Consider the following 18615-nt stretch of genomic DNA (forward strand, 5'->3'; position numbering starts at 1 on the left):
GTTCTCAGGAAGAACAATCTAAACTAAGTATATGCCATCCCCATACTTAAAATTTTCCAATGGTTTCCCGTCACATTCAGAAGAATATATACAGTTATACAGTCTTTGTTGTGGCCTTCATAGTCCCTGACCTTTTGCTTTTGGGACTGTTTCTCTGACCTCATTCAGTAGCACTGACATTTATTTTTTAACTAAACGTAAGCTGCACACTGGCTTCCTATTTTTCTTCCAGTACAACAAAGACATTCCCACCTCAGAGACTTTGCATTCTGTTTTTGCAACGTTTTCAGAGCTGAGTTCATTCAGATATCAGTTTAAATGTCACCTCCTTATTGAATCATTCACTGAAAACTTTATCTTCAATGAATTTAACCAAAATTCTATTCTCATAAGCTGATGGATTTACTTTTCATAGCACTCCTAAAACTAAACTACCATCTACTAATCACCTTTGTTTATTTTGTTCACTCTGCATCCATTGTCTAGAATAGTAATGTAACTAAGTACATAGTTAATAAATATTGCTGAATTAATTAATCAATAGCCTCCTGAAATTTTTCGAGAAAAAGGGCTGACTGCTATGGTCTTAATAGGCTTCAGACAGTCTGTACGGAATGGAGATGAATGTTTTCTTTTAATCCTAAATTGATCTTTTTAAGTCACAATGAAAATTTCAGAATATCAGCAAGGGCATATTTTAATCTTTGTAAATAAAAGTATATAAATAAAATTTAGAATTCCTTGGGATTACCACAATGAGAAGCAGTTCATATGATTCCCATTTGACACAAGTTGTTACTTGAATGAGAAATATGGTTGACAATTTTCAACTTAGTTCAAAAGATATGAATATTTCTAATAGTTCCTGATTTGAATTTTTAAAATGCAACTATATATTCAAAGTAAGAAAATTTTGATCTAATAGCTATTTTGATCTAATAAGGAGGTTCATACCCAAAGTGCAGGAACTTTTTAAAGAGCTGACATTTTGATGAAATGTACAGGCATGTTTAAAGTTGCTGTCGTTCTATGATCAGAGCCTCCAGGTCATTCTTTTCAAGTACCTGCTAGTCATTTAAGTGAGAGATTACTTTTTCCATCAGACCAATTGAAAATCTTTTACTAAATGCCAAAGCTGATGGTCCTTTCTTGGTTTATGATTGAAAAAGTTAGGCTAACACATGGGAACTTTTAGTCTTAGAATCCCATCAATGAACTTCCCCACAGTGGCTGCTAGTAGGTAACAAAATGATTGAAGTGGCAGGAAGTAAAGACTAGTATCATTTATAATTTCTTTCATGCACATGTGTGGCTGGGGTTGAATATGACATAGATATGCAATATTTTCTTTGAGTGAAACTGTTCCTGGCTCACAGGATTAAGTTATGTGTCAGAATTTCATGGTGTTTCTCAAAGGGCTCTGATTCCCAGATGCTTCATCATCTAAACCAGATGGACAATCTTCCCTCACAGAGAAATAAACCAAAATTTACTCTAAGAATACATTATCCTATTTTTTTTAAAAAAAACATCTTTTAAACTTCCATCAGATTTTTAAAATTTTGATCCAATATGACTAAAAATGACACAGGTGTTTACAACTGTAAATTAGAAATTCATAATTCACCAAGTTGACCATTGTGGCTCTTTTTTAATATATAATTTTAAAATTTGAGGTTCTTATATATTTATATTCATGTCAGTAGTTCAATTTTTACCTTATATAGGGGATAATGCTCCTTCCAAGAGCCATAGGCTACAAATTTAAAAGCCTAGCATCATATGTAAGATATTTCCACTTGAGTCAGTGGTCAGAAGTGTCCCAGAGTTCCACAAAACAATATGTGCTATTGTCATTAATTTTTGTTGACCACCAGAACTTGATGATAAAATTCTGTCGCTGAAGAAAACAAACCCTTTGCTCACAGGGTATGAACAAATCAAGTCGATATTGACAAGAAAGCTTCCTCCTTGTTGGCTAGTTTTTGTATTACTAGAAGATGGAGGTTGCTGCTGGAGAAAACAGTCAACAATAGACTTACACAACCATGAATCCTATGAGCTACAATAATGACCAGTGTGGCAAGACATGCCCATGGGTGCAATATTGTAAGGGAATGTTGACTGGATTGATCTTATTCAAGGCTTGTGAAAACAATTACATCTTTTTGAGGTCTTGAATACATAGGTCATGGGACTTCTGGAAGACCCTGTTTTGACCTGGTTCTCTCCCACCTCTGGTTATTACAATCTTTTTATACCATCCTCCATAATGGATTTTAAATTCAATGAGAAAGAGATTTACTATCCACTTAATTATTGCCAGCAGACAGCTTCTGGGGGAAAGACAGTTTATTTAAGTGTGAGGCTCCTGGTAGGTTGACTGTGCTCCAGTGTATGGCCCAATACTCATATGAATATAGGCAACACAAATTGGACACTGTGGGTTATTGAAAAAAATAAAAAAGAGACACAAATTTGGGAGAGGGTAGGAATGTGGAAGATGGATCTGAGTTAGTGGGAGGGGGAGTGAGAAGGTGAATATAATAAAAACACATGATATTAAATTACAAAAGACTCAATAAAATAATATATAATTTTTAACATCTAATTGAGAATTTGGATTTATAAGAGTAATATATTTATTTTATGACAATGCATTCTCATTTAAAAGTGTAATAAATCATTTTCTGTTTTGTTTTACTTTAAACAGAAAAACTATCAATGTGGTAGAGTTTATTTCTAATGTAGGCATGACAACTGTAATATATAGCAGTTCATAGAATAGTAAATTACTTTGCAGAGAATCAGTGACTAAGACAGATGTATAGATGTTTGTCATTGTTACACTGTCTAAGTCAGCATTCTATTTCTATGAAGAAGCACCATGCTCATGGCAACTCTTATAAAGGAAAGCATCAAACTGGGGCTTGCTTACAGTTTCAGTTTCAGGGGTTTAGTCTGTTGTCATCATGGCAGGAAGCATGGTGGTACACAGGCAGATATGGTGCTGGAGAAGTAGCTGAGAGTTCTACATCTCAATCTGAAGGCAATAGGGAAAGACGCTGGGCTTGGAAATTATCTTAAGATGTAAGAGCTAGATAGAAATATGCCTGAGCCATTGGCCAAACAGTGTTGTAATTAATATAGCTTTTGTGTGATTATTTGAGTTTGGGTGGCCGGGAAAAAAAGCACAGTCTCTGTTTACAAAGGAACCTAGATTAAAATAGAGCATTTCTTCACACTTTTGCCCTGTTCTCATTCTTAATAATTTTTAAATTCCTTATGACAACAACATTTTAGAAATATAAAAAAATCAAGGGTTAAGAATAACAAAGTATTTGCTTCAGTTTACATGGGAGTAAGAATAGAGAACATAGTATGAAATCAAATGCATATGGGTAAATAGCTATTCAAGTCTTGCATTTTGTGATTATGATTTGTCATTCTAACACTAACATCATACACTCAGTACTCTTTCTAGGCATAATATTTCAAAAAGACAAAAAAGAGAATATAATTGAGAACTGTGCATCAGCTACTACCTTCAAATATATATATGTCACATATATATATATATATAGATATATATCTCCAGAAACCCTCCTTTGTCTCTCCTTGTATTCTCCCTACTTCTACATTTGTTACCAACATATAGAAATACAATAGATTTTTTTCACATAATGGTTCTGTATTTAGTAAATTTTGTGAACATTCTTATGAATATTTTCTCTATAGAGCCAGGTTTAGCCAACCTCTGACCCTTGGGATGCATATAGCCAAGGAGAGTTAGTAAAAATAATTAAAGAACACACAAATAGAGAATATTTTGTAATTATAGATTGAATAATATTAGAATGCCTATAATACCTAAAATGATATATAAATTCAATGCCATTTCTAGAAAGAAATCAATGAAATAGTCGTTGAAATAGGAAAAAATCCTATGGCACATAGCAAAATACAAAAGATCCAGAAAAGCTAAGTCAACAATTTTCTTTAAATTGTTTGAAAATTTTATACAGTAAATTTATTTTATCATATTCTTTCAAATCCCACAACTTCTCCCTCCATACCTAACTTCGTGGGGTTTTTTTAATTAATTAATTAATTTTTATTCTTTTTTAATTAAAATTTCTACCTGCTCCCCGTTTCCCATTTCCCTCCCCCTCCTCCCACATATTGCCCCCTCCCCCACTCCCCTCCCCCTATCCCCACTTCTCTTCTCCTGCCCCCCACTCCATTCCCCCTCCCTCTCGATACTGAAGAGCAGTCCAAATTCCCTGCCCTGCGGTTTTCGCTCCTAAAATAACTATTAAAAAGACAAGGAGTACATTTTGCATTGATCAGCTGTCATTGAGCAGAGGGCCTGCCCTGAAATGTCATTGCTATGCCAGAGATATTCCTTTGGGGAAAACCAATTCTCCCTTTGTAGCACCTATCAATTGGCTAAAAGTGGGACTTCGAGTTCACCTCCCTTCCTCTGTGCTAGGATTTTTATCTGGCTTGAGTTTATGCAGTCTTATACCTGCTGCCATAGTCTCTATGAGTTCACATATATGTCTGCCCTGTTGTACCTGGAAAACTCTGCTTCCTTAAATTTATCTACAACCTTTGACTCTTACATTATTTTCCTTCCCCTCTTCCACATAGAACGCTGAGCCCTGAGGGGAAGGATGTGATAAAGACATCCCATTTAGAGGTAGAACTCCAGTCTCTTACTCGATGCATATTGTCCATGTGTAGTATATGCTAATTACCATGAGAAGAAGTTTCTCTGAAGAGGCTTAAGCATTGTACTGACTTATGGGTATAGCAATATGTCATTAGGAGTTGTTTAATTGCTATGTAGCTAAGACAATCACAAGCAATAAGAGAAAAGCTGCAACCTATACACTACCTGGCTTCGAATGTGCTGCAAAGCTCTACTGATTAAACTTCATAATACCGGCATATAAACAAACGTAGACATCAAAGGAAAAGAATAAGGAGCCCAGAAATAAATCCATGAATTTATGCTCAATCATTTTCTGACAAAGTTGCCAAGAATACATAACGGAGAAATTACATGTCTTCTGTACATTGTGTCAGGAACGCTGGATACCCACATGCAGAGGAATGAAACTGAACCTTTATTTCAAAGCACATAAAAATCAACTTGAAAAATATAAAGACTTAAATATGAAACCAGAATCTATACAATTACTAGTAGAAAAACTTAGAGGCAAAATTTCATAACAATTATCCAGGTAACACTTTTTTTTGGTGTAGTATGATGGGTAGTTTATGACTCCAAAAACATAGATAACAAAGGGGAAAGTAGATAAAGAGGACTATTAAAAACTTACGAGTTTCTGCACAGCAAGGGATAAAAACAAACTGATGTAACAACTTAGGAATGGGAGAAAATATTTGAAAGTAGAATATATGATAAAGAGCTATTATGCAAAATGTACAAAAACTCAAATAACTTAATAAATAAACAATGAACTTGAGTTTAAAACTGGGCAAAAGACCAGCACAGACATTTCTTCAAAGATGCCAAACAGATAATGAAAAAAAAGTCAGCATGATTAAGGAAACAGCAAATAAAATGATATCAGAACATAATCTTGTGTCTGTTACAATGGCTATTCTAAAGAGTAAAAAGAAACAGTCATTCGTGAAAGTGTAGAGAACATGGGAAGCTTGTATACTGCTGATGAGAATGAATGTTAATGAAGCCACTGTGGGAACACTAGGTAGTGTGTTGAAAACTTTAAAACTAACCTAAATGCCCCTTGACCAAAGAATGGATAAGGAAAATGTGGTACATTTACACAATAGAGTACTACATAGCAGAAAAAATGACAGCTTGAATGTTGCAAGAAAATGAATGGAGCTAGAATACATTATTTTGGGTGAGGTAACCCAGACACAGAAAGACAATTATCACATGTACTCACTCATGGGTGGTTTTTAAACATAAAGCAAAGAAAGCCAGCCTACAAACCACAATCCCAGAGAACTTAGACAACAATGAGGACACTAAGAGGGACTTACATTAGATCTAATCTACTACATGGGAAGTAGAAAATTGGGAGCATGGGGACCTTGGAGGAGGGTTGAAGAGGTGAGGGGAGAGGCAGGGAGAGGGAGCAGAGAAAAATGTAGAGCTCAATAAAAATAAATAAAAAATAGTAAAACAAACAAACAAACAAACAAACAAAAAAACTAGTCAGGCAGTGGTGGTGCACACCTTTAATCCCAGAATTTGGGAAGCGGAGAGGAGTGGATTTCTGTGAGTTCAAGGTCAGCCTGGTGTACCAAGTGAGTTCAAGGACAGGCTCCAAAGCTACACAGAGAAACCCTGTCTCGAAAAACAAAACAAAATTAATCAAGACCTTTAAAACTACGGATCTGGAGAGATGGGTCAGTGGTTAAGAGTACTTTCTACTCTTGAAGAGAACCTGAGTTCAGTTCCCAGTGTCCATATCAAGTGGCTCACAGCTGCTTATGAATCCAGATCCAGCCCTTTATGAGCAGCTGCACTCGTGTGCACAACCCTTCCACAGATACATACACACATGAGATTTAAAATAATATAAATAAATAAGTTTAAAACTACACTTGTCATATGATCCATCAGTGCTACTAACACTGATTTCACAGCTGAAGGAAACAAAATTCATTATGTCAAAGTGATACCTTCAAAAGTTCATCACATTACTTTCAATAGTCAAGAAAAGGAATCAATAAAAGTGCTTATCAACAGATGAATGAACAAAAGATGTTTCTATAAATAATATAACATACTGATCCTTATAAAACAAAATCCTGGCATTTACAGCATGGGAGCACTGAGTGTACATTATGACAAATGAAATAAGTCATACACATACATATATACATACACACACACATGCAAATGCTACATTGTTGTAATAAGAGCGGCAGGGCTGAGTCCCCGGCACCCGGCCGCCCACATGGCTAGCTTATGCCCCGAAATAATTACACAGAAACTGTATTCTTTTGAACACTGCCTAGCCCATTAGTTTCAGCCTCTTATTGGCTAGCTCTTACATATTGATCTAACCCATTTCTAATATTCTGTGTAGCACCATGAGCTGGCTTACCAGGAAAGATCTTAACCTGCGTCTGTCTGGAGTGGGAGAATCATGGCGACTCCCGACTTGGGTTCTTTCTCCCAGCATTCTGTTCTGTTTACTCCACCCACCTAAGGGCTGGCCTATAAATGGGCCAAGGCAGTTTCTTTATTAAATGAAAGTAACTCCTCCATCATTTCCCCTTTTTTTGTTTAAACAAAAAAGAAAGGCTTTAACTTTAACATAGTAAAATTACATATAACAAAATGGTTATCAAGCAAGAATTACAGTTACAATATTTATATCTATTTTATCTCTTATCATAACTAAGGAAAACTATAACTGTTGTAATAGGAGCGGCAGGGCTGTGTCCCCGGCCGCCCGCATGGCTTTACCAGAAATAATTACACGGAAACTGTATTCTTTTAATCACTGCCTGGCCCATTAGTTCCAACCTCTTATTGGCTAGCTCTTACATATTCATCTAACCCATTTCTAATATTCTGTGTAGCACCATGAGCTGGCTTACCAGGGAAGATCTTAACCTGCGTCTGTCTGGAATGGGAGAATCATGGCGACCCCTTGACTCGGCTTTTTTCTCCCAGCATTCTGTCTGTTTACTCCACCCACCTAAGGGCTGGCCTATAAATGGGCCAAGGCAGTTTCTTTATTAAATGAAAATAACTCCTCCATCATATAACTATCTATCCATTCTTCAACTCCATCAAAGACTCCAGAAGGATATAATATTACCTAAGTAAACAAGAAATCCAAAACTCTAGAAATGACAGAGACATCTCACTGCCTGTACAGTCACCAAAGTTCTTTTTTACCATTGGGGCATCCGTCTTCGGCCTTCAGGCCCATAGTATCCAGCAGACACATTTTCATGAAGCAGGAAATTCCAAAGACAGTTCAGTCACTATCTGCTGTATCCTGCAGAATGTCTCGCAGACTCTTTCATGAGTCAGGAACCCCGAAAGAACATCTCACCTTTAGGCAAGTTCAGCAGTCCTCTCTCTGCGGGTTCTCTGTGTCGTTTATGCATCAGTCCAGGCAAGAGCAGTTTCTTGCCCAAATGTCTATCAAACTCCATAAGGAGCCTCTTCGATGCCCATCTTCCTCTTGAAGTAGATTGGTGCTGCCAGGAACAGATGTGTCTCATTATCATGAAAAGCCCTAAATTATTAAAACACTTAAATGCCATATTCTGTAGCCTTTGAAAGATATGAAGAATGCCTATCCAACTGAAATATATATCCCTAGCTGAAATATATCTATGCACATCTAGAAAATCTAACTAACATGACTAAAAGCTTGACGATTATTGATGATTATCCATTAACAACCTATATACATTACATTTTTAAATGAACTATACAATCACAATACCTTAATCAAGATTAGAAATACATATACATATAACAAAATTGACCTTAAAATCTATACCAATGCAAATTATTCATATCTATATCATTTCCCCCTTTAAATGTAAAAGAACATTTATAAACAATATTTGGGAATATGGGCGCAGTTATTTCTCTCCAAACTGCTTCCTGCTGAATGGGGGCGTTATTAACTAGGTCTTTCATGGTATAACCTGTGTGTCAGGGTCATCTCAGTTGGCAGTTGAGTGAAGTAATTTTTTGAAGGTGTTCACAGCAACCTTTCAGGAGGGCGTGGTCTATCATACCATATTGGTATAGACGCAATCCACAGAGTCTCATCCTCTGTGAAAACAAAAGAAGACCCTCTCCAAAGCATCATATCCTTAGACCCATATTCTGAAATCATAATACCCTTGTATCCATTTTGGTTTAGCTTGGCAGCGCCCCCCCTGTGCCGGGTCGGGGGCAAAATAGCCCCACGTTGGGCGCCACTCTGTTGTAATAAGAGCGGCAGGGCTGAGTCCCCGGCACCCGGCCGCCCACATGGCTAGCTTATGCCCCGAAATAATTACACAGAAACTGTATTCTTTTGAACACTGCCTAGCCCATTAGTTTCAGCCTCTTATTGGCTAGCTCTTACATATTGATCTAACCCATTTCTAATATTCTGTGTAGCACCATGAGCTGGCTTACCAGGAAAGATCTTAACCTGCATCTGTCTGGAGTGGGAGAATCATGGCGACTCCCGACTTGGGTTCTTTCTCCCAGCATTCTGTTCTGTTTACTCCACCCACCTAAGGGCTGGCCTATAAATGGGCCAAGGCAGTTTCTTTATTAAATAAAAATAACTCCTCCATCACTACATGGTATGACTCACATGTTGAAGCTAAAAATGTTGGAACTCAGAATAAAATAGTGATTACCAAAGGTTTGGGGGAGATTCTTGTCAAAGAATATGAAATTTTGTTTAAGGAAAACAAGTTTGGGAGCTGAAGAGAGATGGCTCTGTGGTTAAAAGGGCTTTCTGCCTAATCAGAGAACTAGAGGATCAAACAACCACATACCAATCTGGGTGTCCCACAAACTCCTGCAACTAAAGCCCCCAAGAGATCCAACACCTTCTTTTTGTTTCTGTGCATGTATAGACATGTGCATCTATACACACATATCCACATTGACTAACAGACACACACACAAATATGAAAATACACAAATAAATATGCAAAAAATAAATCTTCAAAAAGATAAAGAAAGTCAACCCATCTATTTGTACAACATGGTGACTATGTAGCCCTGGCTGTCCTAGAACTTATTATGAAGATCAGACTATCCTCGAATTCAGAGATCTACCTGCTTCTGCCTCCTGGGTGCTGGGATTAAAGGTGTGCACCATTATGCTTAACTCTGATGGTTTCTTAATAAGACTAAGAATTGATTTTCTAATGCTAGAAAGTTTGTTAAAAGGTTTGTATTTTATCAAATTTTTATTCTACTTCCATTAAGATAGAAATACATTTTCTTCGTTGTTTATTAAGTTGAATCACACTGGTAGAATTGACATTAGTAGACTAACGTAGTGAAAGATGATTTTTAAAAGGTTTTTAGTTTTCCTTTTAGAAATATGGGTTAAAAATACCACATTCCTGGGAGATGTGAGAGCTCCATATTACAAACTGGTTGTGTAGCTGTTAGCTGACTGGCAAGCATTGCCTTTAACAACAGCTGGCAAGTCTAAGAAATGGCCTGAAAATTAGCTGAATGATTGGGAGGACATTTTGTTAGTATGAAGTCTTCTAAGTTGACCTTAAGTCTAGGGGAAAGAGATTTACAGAAACTACTTAAATGCAAATAACTTGTCACCCAAAAATCATGAAACACAAATACTGGTTTGCCACACTTCTTGGTAAATATGAGGGACAGAATGGTCCCTTTCTACCTGCAAAATTACCCCACCAAAAATGATTTTAAACATTTGCAAGACCCAGACAATATTAATGATGGTTCATAGCAATAGTATGAAAAACGCACCTTTCTTTCTCTTGCCTGTCCTCTTTTATCCAACTCAGAAACCCTTGTAAGAAAAAAATAGCAGAAGGGAATTCGCAACACTTTCTAGGAAAAGTGATAAGCTACTGTCTACATCCCTTTTCCTAGTCTTTCAGTCACTGCAGGCCTGAAATGAAAGATGGAAGCCTGAACTTTAAAGAAACATTAGAGCTTGAATTACTGCTGATATTTTAACCACACTGAGACTCTTCTGTGATAAAACATACCCGAAACACACAAGAGTCATGGCAACTGCCTTAGTTCTGATCCAAGGGATAGAAACATCAGTTATTTTCTAATCATACCTCCTGTACTCATCAATAAATTCTCCAATTGATTGCTTATATTTCCCTAAATTTAACCTAATGAGATTATATTACATATTTTAAATACTTTTGAGTTCATATTCTGTATTTTGACTATATGCACTCCCCACTCCTCCCTCTAATTCCTTCCAGATCCACTCTACCACTTCCTATTCCCTTCCAACTCTGTGTCCTCTCTTTTCCATTCAGTAATCCATCAAGTTCAATTTGTGCTAAGTGTATATTCCTAGGTGTGAAGACCATTTGCTGGTGTGTGATCATCCTACTATGGGCCACATCAGAAAAAAAAACTGAATCTCCCTCATCTAGAAGTTATTAATTTTCATAGCTCCTCACTTGGGGATGGGAACTCATGACCTCCTCTTCCATGCTAAGATACTAACCAGCTTGATTTTGTGCAGGTCTTATACAGGTAGCCATAGCAGCTGTGTGCTTAAATGAGTCATGTCTCTGTCATGGCCAGAAGATACTGTTTTGCTCTGTTCCTTCCTGACCTCTGCCTCTTACAATTCATCCATCCCCTGTGCTGTTGTGGTCCATGAGACATTCAGAGTGGGAGGCTGTGATATAGATGTCCCATTTGTGACAAAGCACTCACTCTCTTTTATTCTCTACACTTTGACCAGTTGTGAGTTTCCATTTTAATTGCTGTGAACTACACAAAGAAAATTCTCTGATGAGGTCTGGGAGCTGCACTAATCGATGGATGTAGAGATGTGAATTTAAAGGGCAGCTTGATATTATGTCCATTTAGCAGAAAAATATTAATATGTTTGTCCCTGGGGCTTGAGAGTTCCTCAAGGGGAATAATAGGAAAGGAGGTTTAGATGGGGACAGATATGGGAGACTTGGACAGAGGAGGGGATAGGAAGGGATAACTAACACTAAGGTGTTTTTAAAACCTTATAATAATGTAAGGTTAACACAAAGTGGATTTGATGAAGGGAAAAAGACAGGTCATGGAGTTGGAACAGAGTGAGAAGGGGTGGAGGTAGACCTGGAAACAGTTAGTGGGAGTAGCAAGGTGTGGATATGAACAAAATGCAGTATTTATAGATATAAAAATCCATATATATATATATTATATATATATATATATATATATATATATATATATATGTCCACATATAAGAGTTTAATGGAAGTTATCCTGTACAGGAGATAATGTGCCTCCCAGAAGTCACAGATTGCTAAATGAAAAGTCCAAGGGCATGGGACACTCCCCTTCAATTGCTGATCAGAGGTCTCCCTGAGACCCACAAAAACCAGGCTTTTGCCATTACTTTGGCTTGCCCACTAGAACTTGATGATAAGATCATATTGCTGAAGGAACCACACATTTTGTTCACAGGATACGGGCAAATCAGGTTGATACTGGCCAGGACTGCTGGCTACTTTTCATGGTCCTGAACGGTTCTGTGTAGGCTGCTGGGAGAAAGTTATCAGTCTTATACCTTGTGAAACATTATGATCACAGGAGTGGCATAGCCAACTGCTTTCTGATTTGGCTACAGGGGAAAACACATGCCTGGTACAAAAGGTCTGGCTATTATACGTATTTTGAATGTTAAAAATACAATTATCACAAGTAAAATTTTATTGAGGGTATTTTGATACCTATTAAATTACTAAAACCTTAAAATTTGGAATGTTAAAATTTATATTACTCAATCATTAGCAGTTTTACTCCCTTAAAACATTCCTGCATGATTTGGCACCAAAATAACAGAAGCCTGGAGAATCTACAGATTATTGGAGTTCAATGTTGCTTGAATAGTTCGTAGAATTTGCCCGTAAGTTCACTTAGGCCTGTTGTTTTGTGCTTACATAAGAGGGAATTTTCAGTTATTGACTCAGGTTCTTCAAAGCTTGTTTACTCAGATGTCTTTTCAGTCAGGTTTAATAAGTTATATTTCCTAAGGAATTTTATTTGTAAATTTCAAGTGCCTGGACCCTAAGGCTGATCATAAAAAATATTATTTTTAAAGTTTCTGATTTACTTATTTATGTTTTCTACATTTTTACTCCTGATATTGTTTAATAGTGTTTTTACACAACCCCCAACACACACACCCATTTATCTTTTTTTTTTTTTTTTTTTTTTTTTTTTTTTTTTTGCTGTGCTGTTTGTTTTGTTTTTGTTTTTTGTTTGTTTGCTTTTCTTTTTTGGTTTTTCAAGACAGAGTTTCTCTGTAGCTTTTGGAGCCTGTCCTGGCACTAGCTCTTATAGACCAGGTTGGTCTTTAACTCACAAAGGTCTGCCTGTCTCTGCCTCCCAAATGCTGAGATTAAAGGTGTGTGCCACCACCACCCGGCTGCTTCTTGGTTTTTAATTAACACAGAAAATAGTAGATTTCATTAGGGCATTTTCACACATGTCTTCCTTGATTCTCCTCAACTGTTTCTCCCATTCCCTTGTGCATCCCACATGGACCTTGCATCCCAAGTAGTCCCAGTTCTACTTCCATTGCCCTCTCTCCCCACCTCTAAACTGTCTTGTTACTATCTCCAAACAGCTTGGGTTAGCAGGAGCAGCAAAATGCACCTAAGCAAACTCAAACTTTCCTAATTTGTGCAGAAACAAATAAGAATAGTTGCTGCTTTCCTACTCTTTCCCATGTCTCTGAAGAAACAGAGAACTGGCTTTGGGTAGAGGGCAGTATGTTTTTAGAAATCACACAATGAGCTTTCTTTTCACCACATTCAGAACTGCAGTGAAATTGATTGTAATTTGGACACCAAGGAGCTTAGCTGTTGCAATAGGTCTATCATTCTCTGAATGTTTTTTTTAACCACTCAAAGAATTTTGTAATAATGTCCTGAATAGAACCGAGACCTTACAAATACTTGCTAAATTTGCTTATTTAATGTTAGAATTCTAAATGAAGGTTAATTGTCAATTTCTCTCTCACTTTAAAAGACATCAGAATGTAAGATTGCCTATTATCTTGTTACTCCCCTGTGTTATTGTAGAATAGAAAATTGCAGAATACTTTCCCAGGATCTAAACTTGAAAGCCATCCATGATACTTTCCTCTCACTACATCCCTTGCAAACATCTCTTTTTACTACTTCTTCATTCATATTATCTCATATATAGGCCCTTCTTTTCCAGATTCACTGCCTGATTTTGCAACATACAAGGAATAGCGTTCAAATACATAAGCACTATCTACACTTATTCTCTAGAATACCTTGTGATTTATTACTCACACAGAACATAGAGCTATATTTCTAGGAGTCATCATTTCAGTCCCATATTCATAAAGCCTCAATGGTTGCCAAATAAAATATAAAGTTCTATATTTCTGTTCTGTAAAATAAAGCTAAAAATAATGCAAAAGAGTTTCTTGGCTAACTCCCATAATTTATAGGCAGTCAACATTTCAACACTCTCAAGCCATGCCAGCTATCTTTTGAAAGGAAAATAACTATAAATAATATTGTGGCAAAGGAAATTCTAATTTCACACACAGTGAAATTATCTGATTTTCCAGCTTTAGGAATATTAAAAAGAACTTAAGCTTAAGCAGAAATATTTCTCAAATCCTTTGTTAGTCAGTCTATGACATACTTCAATTGTTTTCATATAGAATTCTCAAAGTATAATTTAAATGAGCTAATACTGCATCTCCCCCTATTCACAGAAGATATGTCTTAAGACACTCATCAGATGCCTAAAACAGCTGATAGTACCCAACCATATGGACACTGTTCCTTCATATATCTCAGGCAGACTATGCAATATCATTCCCATTACTATGCAGAACCACAGTTAATCCATCATTCCATGTTTTATACCTTGCTGGGTTTTGTTGTTATTTTTGTTCACTGTTGTTATTTTACCACTAGTCTTGTATTTGAGGATTACTCAAAGAGAAGCCCTATAATACCATGACATCCATGGTATTATATCTAACAACCAAGATAACTATTAAGCAGTCACTTGTAATAAATTGCTGTACACAGTATGAATATGCTAGATGAAGAATTATTGATGTGAGATGGAGGAGGATGATTTGGAATCTCATCATGCTTCTGGGAGTATAATTGAAAATATTCTAATTGTTTATATCTAGAGTTTTGCACTTGGTAATTTTGAGCTACAAGTGACTGGAGTTAACTAAAGGTGCAGAAAGTGAAATGTTAAATAGGAGGAGCCTACTGTATGTGCATAGCACTTAAAATCGTAGCACACAGAAATCTTTATTCAAATGTTTACAATGATTACTATATGACAATTAATAGAAAGTGAGTGATCTCTGTATAAAGACAGACACGGATTTGGATTCTATGTCTGGAATCAGTGTTTGGTAGTATAGGACAAATCATTACATCCTCCTTGGCCTTGGTTTCTTCTTTTGCAAGACAGAGATAATAATAACTACCTTGAAGAATTGGAAAACCAAAGACAATGAAATGAAAATAGTCTGTACGATAGGCACCAGACTTGGTGCATAGCAAGTACTCCATAAATTTTGACTTTTATTATTCATTGCTAAACATTTCTTTCTCTGTTCCCTAGACTGAAATATCTATCACTTTCATCACTCTGTCCTTATTTGAACTCTATTTACTTTCCTGAGAAACACAGCAGTTTCGTCTTCTCTCACACCCTAGAATTTACCTGTTTAATTTACACATGCAAAGTATCTGCAGTAGAATACTATTTCAAAACAATATTACAAAGATATAAGCCATGTACCATAATTTGTTCATTTAGAAGATATTATGTTCAGTGTGGAATCTCAGACACAAAAAGACAAACATCACATGTTCTCTTTTATCTCTGGTTCCTCTGTCCAAATTTTCAGATCTGAGTATGTGACCTGGTAACTACAAAAATCAGGAAAGTAAAAATTGATCATGGTGGAAGGGGCCTAGAGAATGCAATAGCAAGATACGAGTGATATGAAAGAAAAGATGAGAAAATTGAGGAGGAAGAGGGCTTTAATTTGGAAGAAGAGGGTAAGGTCAACACAGAAGGAGATGGAAAGAAGAACAAAGAACACTACTGATGGTTGAAAGTCTATATATATAATTTTTGAATTAAATAAAATTTAAGATGCAAATTATATATATATATATACATACATACATACATACACACACAAGCATATGTGTGTGTGTGTGTGTGTGTGTGTGTGTGTGTGTGTGTGTGTGTTAAAGGAAATGTACTATTTGGGCTGACAATGGTTTCACAAAAAGCCATAAGCCATGTGTTGGTTTGAATGAGAAGCCCCCATAAGTCCATATATTTGCATGCTTTGTTTCTAGTTGTTTGAACTGTTAGGTAAAGATTAGGAGGTGTGGCCTTGTGAAGAAGGTCTGTCAATGGGCGACAGCTTTGAGGTTTCAAAAGATTATGCCAGGTCCAGTGTCTTTCAACCTGCTGACTATGGATCAGGATGTAAAGCTGTCTGCTACTGTGCCATCACCATGCCTATTTACTTCATACCATGATGATCAGGGACTAGTCCTATAAAACTGTAAGGAAAACACCAATTAAGTGCTTTATAAAAGACTGGGCTATTGCTATGACAGGCCTGACCATGCTATTGTTTGGAGTAATATGGAAGACTTGGGAATTTGAGGCATGCATATTTTAAGTGAGCCTTAATGGGACATTGTAGCACAAGCATGAAAGGCAGTAGTATTAGGGCAATTGAACTATGGGAGCCCAGCTCAAGAGGTTTCACAGGGAAAGAAAGTTATTGGCTGCTCTAGAGATCATTTTTGTGATATTTTGGCAAATAATGTTGTAGGCTAAAAGGGTCGGCCAAAGGAACCTACCCGGGCCCTAAAACTAGAGCCAGTGAAAGAAACACACCCTGACCCTAAAACTAGTACCAGTAAAGAAACCAATCCTGGCCCCTGAAACCAAAGCTAGTAAAAGAAACACACCTGGCCCTAAAACCGAAGCCAGTAAAAGAAACATACCCTGGCCCTTGAAACCAGAGCCAGTGAAAGAAACATTGAACACAAAGCCAACCAATCCCTGAGTAGGAAAGCCAACCAATCCCTGGGTACAAAATCTAGCACTTTGACCCTGAACCCAGAGTCAGTGAAAGAGACACTTTAGCCCTGAACCCAGAACATAAGAAACACACAATGACCCTGAAACCGGAGCCAAAGGAAAATAATTTGGCCCTAAAACAAGAGTCAGTGAAAGAAATAATGCCATGGCCCTGAAAATAGAGCCAAAAAACAAAAAAAAGGGGGGGGGGGCAGTGAAAGGAGCACAATTTGGCCTTGAAACTAAAGCCAAATCTGCCCCTTACCAACTAAACCAACCAATCCTTAAGCAGAAAAACTAACCAATCCCTGAGCAGAAAATCTTCCCCCTGGAAAATTCAGCCCCTAAGAAGCCCTATATAAGTCCCTCTGCCTGTTCAGTTGTCAGCTGTCCTTTCCCACCCTGGCAGAGGCAGCCACTCTTTTAGACTCCTCATTCCCAAATCAATCTCTTTCTTAAAAGTGTTTTTGTGGTGCAAATCTTTTGCTGGCATAGAGCACAACCATTGCTGAGGCATTCCCTTAAGGGACTGAGCAGAAGAAGTAACAACTTCTCACCAGAGCCAGAGAAGATTTCTACATTTCTGCAGGGGTTTCCCCTTTAGCAGAGTGAAGCAGGAGTAACATCTTGGGCTGGAGTTGAGAAGAAATGGATACCTCTGCTGGAAAGCTTCCTTTAAGGAGGGACAAAGCTCAGCTATAACAGCTCTCTCTCAGAGTGAAGCAGGATTGCTATAAGCTGTGGGGAGAACATTCCCCACCACACCCCAGCTACAGGTATAGCCTAACTTCCCACCAAGTCAGGGTATCTTTCCCACCAGAGCTGTCCCTTTGCAGTTTCAGGTACAGTCTAACTTCCCAACAATCAGGATATCTTTTCCTCCAGAGCTGTAACACTCACAAATGTAGCTGCTTTTTGCCCCGTGCAAATAGACATGGCTCAATTGAAGACTTTTGGATTAATGTCGGTGGAAATTTCAAAACTGTGTCACATGGTCATCAGCGATCATTCTTAGGCAGTTCTACAATGAAAGCAAGTTGAACAAAAAAGTTATACAAAACGTACAGTTTGTAAAGAGAAAGAGAACAAAGAAGTGTAATATTGGAGTTCCGTGTTCAAGTAAATAAAAGGTTTAAAGAAAGGCCTGATTCTGAATGGCATAAAGTGAGTGGTAACCTCAGGGCAAAACCCCACCCAGGTCAGGGAAGTCCAAAAGATTACGGAGACAAAATGGGCTATTGCTATTGTTTGGCTGCTTCCCAGAGGTTGAACATATGTCTCTGTTGCTGGAAATATTGTACTATGAAGACAAGATGTGACGTGGAAGCTTTGAGTTGGGTCTGACCTGAAAGACTTCTCCCTGAAGACTACCTTTTATATACCAGAAGGTGCTTTACAAACTGCCATGGGGGGGGGGGTCGATCAACAGTTCTACCCAACTATGACATCTAATAACCACAATAATAGTGAACAAGGCAAGATATCCCTAAAGATGTAATAGTGGCAAAAATACTTTGGGGATAACTAACACCTGTTTTATTAGACTTAAGTCCTCCTCAACAGGAGGAAAGTCATGCCTGGTACCAGAAAGCTATCAAACTACCAAGTGCCAATGAGGTTGTGGATCTTAGAGGAGAACCTACTATTCTTTACTAGAATGGCAAAAGTCCTAACTGCATTCTAAATATTTATCTTATCCTTATGCCCACAGACAAACATAACTCTCACCCCTCATAAAAAGCTTTTCATTGCAA

This window comes from Chionomys nivalis, chromosome X (assembly GCF_950005125.1).
Source record: "Chionomys nivalis chromosome X, mChiNiv1.1, whole genome shotgun sequence".
In the NCBI taxonomy this organism is placed as follows: Eukaryota; Metazoa; Chordata; class Mammalia; order Rodentia; family Cricetidae; genus Chionomys; species Chionomys nivalis.